Source organism: Pseudochaenichthys georgianus, chromosome 24, assembly GCF_902827115.2.
Source record: "Pseudochaenichthys georgianus chromosome 24, fPseGeo1.2, whole genome shotgun sequence".
NCBI lineage: Eukaryota > Metazoa > Chordata > Actinopteri > Perciformes > Channichthyidae > Pseudochaenichthys > Pseudochaenichthys georgianus.
The window spans coordinates 26,950,659-26,960,383 of record NC_047526.1 but is presented as its reverse complement, the minus strand read 5'-3'; positions in this window follow the sequence as shown (position 1 = coordinate 26,960,383).

Here is a 9,725-nt window from a genome sequence, read left to right as displayed (position 1 = left end):
AACCCAACATTTGACCAAAAAGAAAAAAAATACTTTCGCCTAACCTCTAATGTGCTTGAGGTTGTCCCTTCTAAACCATAAGGGACAAATACAGTGCATTAATTACAACAATTCTTTTTTTCAATAACCATAATCAAGGCAGCAGATTAATTAAATATGTGGGTGGAGATAAAAAACAGAGCATAAAGCACAGGTAAGGTAAAGTAATAACATCGGTGTTGTGTTTACCGTTTCACTGATGCCAAGCTGGAAAAAAACTAAGAATTATAATAACTTTGTTCATGATGTCAAGATCTCACATTAACCTAATATTTTGACCTTTCTGCAATTTGCAATTTGCAATACTGCCAAACTCATCTCCTTACTACTCCATACATAAATATGTGTCCCCGGTGTGTCATACCCAAATCTCCAAAAACAGGGGTACAACGGAGCTGATCCAGATTTGTGTCCGATATCACATAATATCAGAAAGTTGCTATCGGAAACAATGCCCGATTGTTTTGAACCTAATATGGTCGGTGTTCACATTAGCATCGCTAGCACTCAGAGCTAACCTGTACTGGAGAGCATGTGTGTGAAGAAGCTGAATATAAAAAGGAACTCACCTTGTGGTATAACCGGCAAGAGAGAAAGCCTTTGAGCTCCATACTGTTTCAGAAAGAATCCTTGATAATCCATGATATGGCGTTTCATCACTGCAGTATTTAGTTTAGACAGTAGCTGCCGGGTCCCTCATGAGCTCAGCCTCCTCCTTTTTTTAAAGCTTTATGCCCAAATTCAGCACTTTTGAAACAGGAAGTTAAATAGAGGAATATGAGGCATGGCCGTGGATGTATAATAAGAACTGTATACTAGTGATGTGTAGGTCGCGAACGAGCCGGCCCTTTTAAGTGAATGACGGGAGTCGGCTCGCGCCCGCGAACCAGCCGTTTTTTATTTTTTAAAGTAATACAAGACGGAATGATATGATGATCTCCGCGCTACAGCTTCTCCGTGCATGCATGCATGCAGTGACATGGATATTAGAGACTGTTGGATGCTGCTGTTTTGAGCATCGCAATACATTTATTTTTATTATGTTTTGTTATGATTAGAGACGGTTGGATGCTGCTGTACTGAGCATTGCAATATATTTATTTTCACTATGTTATTTATTTATGATTATCCTTAGGCTCAGCAAAGATTTGATGTCAGCTGTTACTGTCTTTTTTTCTATAGTTAATAGTTACTGAAATAGAGCCCTGCTGTTTTGTCAGGGCCTTTTCTTTAAATATAATTTGAAAATGTCGATACAGTAGCCCTTTTTTTTTTTTAAATGTCTATGCTTACGTTTTTATAGGTGTTGCTACCTGCTTTGTCTAGCGTGGTTCTACAAGCAAGTCAGTGCATTCTTTGGGTGGTATCAGAGAGTTACACGGGTCTGTAAATGCAATGAAAACATTTGGCCACAGCAAATCATTGATATTAAACATGTCATTTTTACTTTTGAATACTTCAGTGCAAATGATGTATTGAATAATTTAAGTGATATATGTGTACACATATAAATCATTAGTCAAAACAGGGCTACATTTGATTTAATTATAAAAGTTATAATATGTGGTAAACTGAAGAGCCGTTTGGGAGCCGAAAGAGCCGGCTCTTCTTGGTGAGCCGAGCCAAATGATCCGGCTCACCAAGAAGAGCCGGAATTCCCATCACTACTGGATACAGCATCGGAGGCGGGGTCTCGTTCTTTTCCTGAGAGCTGCTCATTGGCACATGAGGACAAAATGGCCCAACTTTAGAGAGAGCGAAATGTCACAGATTACCCATCATGCCTGGCTGTCAGAGCAGAAGAACCGTATGTGCGCTCACAGAGCATGCGCCCCTTAAGCCCCGCCCCCCGAGCTCCCACTCTCAGCTCAGTAGAATGAATGGAGACAGAAAATCTAGATTCGGCTTTTAGTGCATTTTACAACTTTAAGGACCGAATGATTCTAATAAGGGCTATAACATAGTTCATCCTGGGTAGTTTATTTAGTTTAAAAAAAAAAGTATCCACTGATTTACAGACGTCTCTTTCCCAATGTTAGTCAATGAGGAAAAGTCTTTCTGGGCCCAGTGACGTCACGGACTGATACGGAAGTTGTAGTACCGCCGTTTGGACACAACAAATATTTTCATCAGAGTCCGGCGCACTTCCTGGGGGCTTGGGCATGGCTAGAATGGGTGATCTGTTTGGTATTTTGGTCAAAACACTTCATAGACATGTTTTTTATATATTTTTATATATCTGAGACCTATGCTATTGCCTAAAAATAGCATGATAGGTGCACTTTAAAGGTGGGGTAGGTAAGTTTCAGAAACCGGCTCGAGATACACTTTTTGTTATATTCCATGGAATGCTCTTAACATCCTGATAGCAATGAATATCTTAAGTGCTTTGACAACAAATCCATAAAAAAATGTCATCTGTGGAAGCCGTAATACTGTAAAAAGTACAACCAATGGATTGGATTGGATGACCTACCTGCCTGTCAGCCTTCCATCGGGGCACAAACTGATCTAGTGCCCTCATTGGTCATGTGCGCGTTTGTGTGTGTTGGAGGAGGGGCTCTATAAGGAAGTGGCAGATTTTCTCCGGTTGTGTATTTTCAAATTCTAGCGATCTCGAGCCGGTTTCTCAAACTTACCTACCCCACCTTTAAGCTAAGGATATCAAGAAGAAAATGTGGACTTTAATTTGTATCCATGTTACACTTCTTCACACAATGATTGTTGACTGATTTCTCAGTATACATAAAAGTAAAACAAGAATGAAAAACACAGGTAAAGAACTAGAAAAATATAAAAAATAATAAAAAAGATAGTGAAATATAACAGTAAATTTACATTGCAATGGAATGGAATAAATCATGGAATAATCATGAATTTGCTTCCTAATTTATAATGTAACTCCCACTTGGGTGAAATAAAGAAACTACAGTAAGCACAACAACAAGTTAACAGCTTATGTTCTCCTCCACAAATCAAATAATAACACTGATGTTTATATCACAGACAGAATATCGCTATTAAAATTCAGGGTCTTCATTGGACTGACCTGCAGCTATATGTCAGGATTCTAAATTGGATTCTGAGATGACAGGGAATCCAGTGCAGCTCAGCGAGCACTGGCGAGATGTGGTCGTAATGCAGCTCTAGAGATGAGACGCGCTGCATTGTTCTGTACTAATTGCAGGCGATGGATTTGTTGTTGTGGAATTCCTAATAACAGAGTGGAGCAGTAATCCATGCGCGAAGCAACAAGGGTCTGGACTGCTGCCTTGCACGCATCTCCAGTGATGTACTTTCGGATCTTTCCAATGTTCCGAAGGTGGTAACTGTGTTACCGTTTAACTGGTTACACCGGGGAAGTCGTTACGTTACGTTAACCGTAGGAATGGGGCGTGTACTTTGAGGAGCCATTGTCGAATAGCCAGGAAATACACATTTCGATCGCTTCTTTTGTTGTTTACATTTATCTTTTGGTATATTTGGCTCCATAGGAACACTTTGATGCACATTCAGTATCAGTGTGTGAGGTTGTGGTTGCGATGCCGATATCCGGACGCGTACAGCGAGGACTACAAAATGACAATGAGGTGACTGGGGATGTCTGTTCAAAACATTGCAAACGTGAATAAATCATTTCAAATATGTATTTGTCTCCGACTGTCATTTGTACATCGTTGTTAATGTGATGTTTAGTAGCTTTGATAGCTGTCCATACCTCCAGACAGCCTAAAGTAAGACACAAGTTGTTTACTCACAGCCCGAATGTAGCATCGAGATCCGTGGCCAGCTGTGATCCTCTCGATTAACTTGTGACAGGACTTCTGTAGCTATTCTCCAGCGAGCAAGGTTTTTATTAAATACCTCCATCCCTCTCGTCACAACACGACTCTACACTGTGCAGAAAAAAACAACATAAATGAAAATAACCTTTCTGGATAGCTTAGAATGAAAAGAACAAACTATCTTCCATGGCTGATACTGATGTCACAGTGACGGGTAAACCACAGACTAGTCTAGCGGGGGGGCACACGTGGAATCCATATAATGAAATTGTTATTTTATATATGTGTATATATATACATATATATATACATGCTATATATATTTATATTTATTTCTATCCTACATTGTCTAGGCTATATAAACTGGCGGAAGTGTCACAACAAGTCTGTGGTTTACCCGTCACTGTGACATCAGTATCAGCCATGGAAGATAGTTTGTTTGTTTCATTCTAAGCTATCCAGCAAGGTTATTTTCATTTATGTTGTTTTTTTCTGCACAGTGTAGAGTCGTATTGTGACGAGAGGGATGGAGGTATTTAATAAAAACCTTGCTCGCTGGAGAATAGCTACAGAAGTCCTGTCACAAGTTAATCGAGAGGATCACAGCTGGCCACGGATCTCGATGTTGAATTCGGGCTGTGAGTAAACAACTTGTGTCTTACTTTAGGCTGTCTGGAGGTATGGACAGCTATCAAAGCTACTAAACATCACATTAACAACGATGTACAAATGACAGTCGGAGACAAATACATATTTGAAATGATTTATTCACGTTTGCAATGTTTTGAACAGACATCCCCAGTCACCTCATTGTCATTTTGTAGTCCTCGCTGTACGCGTCCGGGGGGGTATACTGCGAAGCAGGATTTTCGCTTAGCCGGCTAAATTCAGGGAAAACTCCGGCTTTCCGGTCATCCGAAGCTGGTTCTCTTTTTAGCAGGCTAGATCTCCATGGTAACTTATGCTAAGCAGCTAACCTGGTCGGGACCAGGTTAGGTTGCAGGCTAAGAGCTCAACTCAGTGAAAGCACCGCCTGCTGACCAATCAGAGCTCAGTGTGCGGAGTTTAAAGCGATCAAGTCATATTACAGGAGAAAGGAAATACAGAAAAACTGCCGTCGCAGGAAAGACGGCCGGCAAAAATCACCGACTGTGTGAACGTGAACATTAATAAAATATCACCTCCCATCTTCAGAGCAATCTAACTATTACCCAGGGGGCAAAACCCACTTTTTTAGGAAATCAGACATGGAATGTTGTAAAAGGTTGTCCACCAGAAATGATATCTAGGACCTTCAAGGATCAAAACCTGGGTGGACAACCCGGTCAACTAGCTACTGGAAAGCTACAGTGAGGGTCCAAACAATGCAACCCCTATATGAAAAAAAGTCAAATATTCTGGCTCGATCAGATGCCATCATTCTCTTTCTGATTGAATATCTCTGTGACCGTTCATAGTAAAGACAAACTGAGCCAACCTATTGAAAGAGCAGAAAATAAGCTTTCAGGTGATGCCTTGGTTAAGCCTGTTCTCAATAAGGCCACTAGATGGCGCTGTGCCCTTTTTGTCTCTCCAAAGCGAAATCCATTTCAAGCAATGCACTTGTGGTCCTCTGGATTGTTTGCTGTGTTCAAAATGGGTAAATATACTTAAAATATTATTTCTATATAACATATTGAAGGGTTTACATACACAAGGTTTGCTGCCGATGCTAAGTTGAATTGATTCAATGTTTACAGATTTTTCAGTTTACAGACTGGAAAGCTAAAGGCAGCAACATTCAAAATGGCCGCCACTTTCTTTGCAAAACCCTTTAATTGAAGGTTTTATGTGTTATAAGACAAGGCAAACTGAGTTAAACTTATCTGGAAGTTGACATTAAGTTCAACTTAATGTCAAATCAATAACCTTTTAATATTTGTGCAAATTAATGTCTTTGTTTTTGTGAAAAATATCCTATTTTGATCATGAATTAAACAAAATTCCTGGTGGCAAAACATTTATTTCACATACTCTCTTCTTAGTTATTAACTAAAAATCAACAGATATGATCAGAAGTTGAACACAAAATAATCATTCACATGGCCCAGAACTATAAAAATGTGAATTTTTTAAGAAGAAAAGAGAGAAAAGTAACCTACACTGAATATACAGTACAAATGTTTTCAATGTACACATGGTGGTATTCATGGTAGTGTCCCAGAAAGCTTTTTGCTTTCTATTCATTTTCTGAGTCACAGCTGCTGTCACTGCTCTCAAATGTGGCAGTGTGTATCCTTCTGCATTTGGTTGCCAGTCCTTGGCAACGGCACCCTCTGTAGCATGGAACTGCCTTATTCTGACAGCCACATGAGATTGTCTTATTCATCGACACAGGCCAAGCTGGCTTTGTATATGGTATCGGAACTGTCCAGAGACCATCCCAATTCTGTGCATGGGGGGATTTATGGCTTGGCGATGTGTGCGTTCTTTTCAGGTGCAGCAAAAATGCATTCTCTGTTGGGGGTCGTAGCTTTAGGAGCGTCAATTTGTTGTTCAGGAACTTGTATGCTCTCAGTTTGCCCAGATCAGAACCCTCAAAGTGATCAGCTTTGGATGTATATACAGTTATGGTGAGGTCTCGTGCCTGATTAAGGAGGTCATCTGTTATGGCATCGGTGGGGTTCTCACCAAACTCTTCAAGTGCAGGTATGTCCAGACTCATGCTGCTCTTGAACCATGCCCTCTTGCCAGTGAAATATGGATAACTAGTGGTATCTCTACCACTCAGACTGTGGATGAAGGGCATAGCCCAACACTGTGAAGATCCCAGTGCCACAACCATTTCATGTATGGGCAGGTATATACATTCTGGCCTGTTCTCACCCACAGCTCTGTTAGATCACTGAGGTGCGTAGCACCATAGTACAGACATGTGGTAATGATGGTGGTGTCATTGGCATACGGCAACTCTGTCAACTCCCTCATTCTGGACACTGTAGAGAGTGTGGAGGAAGATCCTAGTGTCAGCCTCATGCTGTGTTGATTCAAGAGCAGGAACATCCATAACAGACCATGCCGTGAGCACCACACTCTTCGTCTCTTCTTTGAATCCACCACCCAGGTAGAGATGAGTGGGGCCAAGACCAGGTTCCAGTTGTTCATCCGCACACCACTTATCACAAAGGAAGCTCAGCAGGTTTGCTTTGTTAGCAGACACTGCAAAAAACTCCTTTGGATCCAGAGCTGTGTACTGCTCACTGACTTGATACACTTTCGCTGGTTTGGATCTGGCATATCTCTGTTCCTGCTCAGCTGACTTGAGGCTGGTTGTACTGTATCTGCCACAACAGAAGTGTATGATGTCAGTGCCAGGAGGCACATCATTCAGCAGCAGGTGCCTGTATCGCTCAGTGATCACTCCAAATCCTTCTCCTCTGTGGAAAGTCCAGTGTCGTATGGCGGACATGGCATCTACGACTACTGCTGTCTTGAGGCAGTCTTTGGGCAGATCAGGGATGCTGCTTACTTTGGTTTTCTCTTTCAAGATCTTCACAAGGCTCGCCTTGGTCCCTGTACTCATTCTGCCATCTTCCTGGAAGAGGGATGGGGGAACAATGTTGAGTTCTCCACCACTGGCAATGATCTGGGTCATGCGCAGAAGGGCAGTGCCTTCATTGCTCTTGCAAGATGAAGAGGTTTTCCCAGACTTCTTTGGTTTCATCCTGTTTTGTGTATGAAAGGTGTTTAGCTTTACAACACTTGTCTTCTTCTGGTCACTGGACAGTGACTCTGACAATGCCTTCAAACCATCTGCTTTCACACTTGTCAGGTTGTCCTTGACTGTGGCATCTGCACACTCACCAGTATATATATTGATCAGGGATGGTGTGGCTGTAGTGAATGGGTTGGTCTCTACTGCTGCCATGACCTTGACTACCATCTCTGCATCCCTGTTGACACGACTCCAACCAGATGCATGGTGGGGGCTGGAGGAATGGAGGTGCAGCGTAGACTTGAGCTCTGCAGAGATAGCTGCAGTGAGTGGTTGTGTGTAGACCCACTTCATCCTGGCAGCACGATTGAGTGTAATGTCATCCAGACCACTTGCCTCCTTGGCATCTGCATTATATGTCTGCTCCAGAAGCATATCAGGAGAGACACCATTGTGGTTGCCATCTGCCCTCCTTCCAACAAATGCACCTGCCATCAGTGCTTCATGTGCCTCAGGGGCTGTCTCTGGCAGTTTCTTCATCTCAGACAAATACAGACACAAAGACTGCTGCTCATATTTGTAGTGTCCTGCTGCAGTGAGGTAAGGTAGCATCCGTGCTGATTCACAGAGATCTCCTGCCCAGTAACCTTCCCGCTGGTAGTAGATGAACCTGTGGAGAATGTCTGACATCTCCAGAAAGATTGACCAGAAAACTGCAGAGATTCCTGGAAAAGTAACATCTGTTCTTGTAGGATTGATATCTGTGGACGTGATATCTGGATGATCTCTAACTTCTCAGTAGCAGTGGTGTCTTTCTCAAACAACATCTTCACAACATGTTCTACTTGTGACTGCCAGTGTTGTGTTTCTCTGTCTGATGCACATGCCTAAAATGCTTGCCAGTACAAGCGCCACATGCCATCACTGAGGATCCTGAGAGCATGCATGGTTTGGTAGTGCTCAGCCTTCCTACCAAACATCTTCTTGACAGTCCCTTCCTGAAACAGACCAGCTGCAACAAGAACACCCTCTGCACCTGCATCCCTGATGATCTTGCAAACAGCCTTCATGTAGTTATGAGCTTGGTGAAATCCTCCCAGCAGCAGGACTACATTGCAGAACTCATCTCTGTGCTTGTCTTTTATGGCAACTGCGAGTTCATATGTAGCCTGATCTCCAATGATAATGGTATACTTGTCTCCCAGTGCATGTGATGTCTTGATCAGCCATTTCATTTCTTTTTTCAGGACAGCAGGATCAGTTAGAGATGCTGGGATGAGAGGAAGATAGCCAATGATACTGGCCGGTATGTGTGGGTGGAGGTCTGCACAGAAGGCAGAAAAGCCAGGCAGTCCTGCTTCTGCATCTGGAGGAGCATCCAGCAATTCTGAAGTTGTAGCCATTCTTGCTAGATGCCACATACATAACAGGTCTAGGGTTGCCAGAAACTGACCATGATCAAAATCGATTATTCGGCAGCCCTGGCGAATAATAATCGATTATTCGACCCCCCCGCGCGCGGGAGAAAAAAAAAAAACGACGAAAAAAAAAAAAATCAGACAAAAGGAATTCCGTTGTTGTCTTTACTGTAACATGTTTAACAGCACAAACAACAAACAAGTATGTCATCACAACGACGTGGCCTTGAAGTGAAGTTGGTAATGGCCAGCTGTGCTGCGTCTTTCTCTGTAACCTCTTTGGCGTGCTTCGCACTCAAATGCGAACGCATTGTTGAGGTTGAGCTGTGATAGACCAACGTCTTTTCGCAGAGCTTGCATTTAACTTCCTTTGGACTTGTAAGTTCGAAGTAGTTCCACGAGGAGGAACTCTTTTTACCTGCCACTTTGTTCATCTTTAGTCGCACGAGAGAGGGGGGGCGGGGGTGGGGTCGGTGTGTAGCTGCTGCAGCAGCAGTCTGCTCTGCGCAGGCTTCCTCCAAGTTTACAGTAAAACAAACTGGTGGTGTGACCAATGGCCATTTACAATTATTAATACTATTACTATTATTAGCATATATATATTTATATATATATATTTTGGTTGAAACTAAGCCAGAAAAAAAAAAAAAAAACATAAATAATAATACAAAAAATTTAAATAATAAAAAAAATATATATAAATAAAATCGATTTTTAAAAATAATATTCGATTATGGAGACTGTAACGAATATTCGAATAATCGAATAATCGCTGGCATCCCTAAACAG